Source organism: Crocuta crocuta, unplaced genomic scaffold (assembly GCF_008692635.1).
Source record: "Crocuta crocuta isolate KB4526 unplaced genomic scaffold, BGI_CrCroc_1.0 scaffold342, whole genome shotgun sequence".
Lineage (NCBI taxonomy): Eukaryota > Metazoa > Chordata > Mammalia > Carnivora > Hyaenidae > Crocuta > Crocuta crocuta.
In genome coordinates, this window is record NW_027532158.1 from 2,411,017 (window position 1) to 2,411,259 (window position 243).

Consider the following 243-nt stretch of genomic DNA (forward strand, 5'->3'; position numbering starts at 1 on the left):
CGAGGAGGTATATCACAATTATGCAAAGTGAGTGGAAAAGAGAGCCGGGTCTTAGACAAAATGCTTCCCTTCTTGTCATGTGCACTAGAGTGATATTTTGCTAGAAAAGTCTGCGTGTCGGTGCTGAGGTGAAGAGAGCCGAGGGGCGCATTGCTTTCCCTCTCTGGTGCGTTTTACCTCATGAGACACCGTAACTTTAAAGTCCTCCAAGTTGTAGTCGGCGCCATCATGACGCCGGGGACT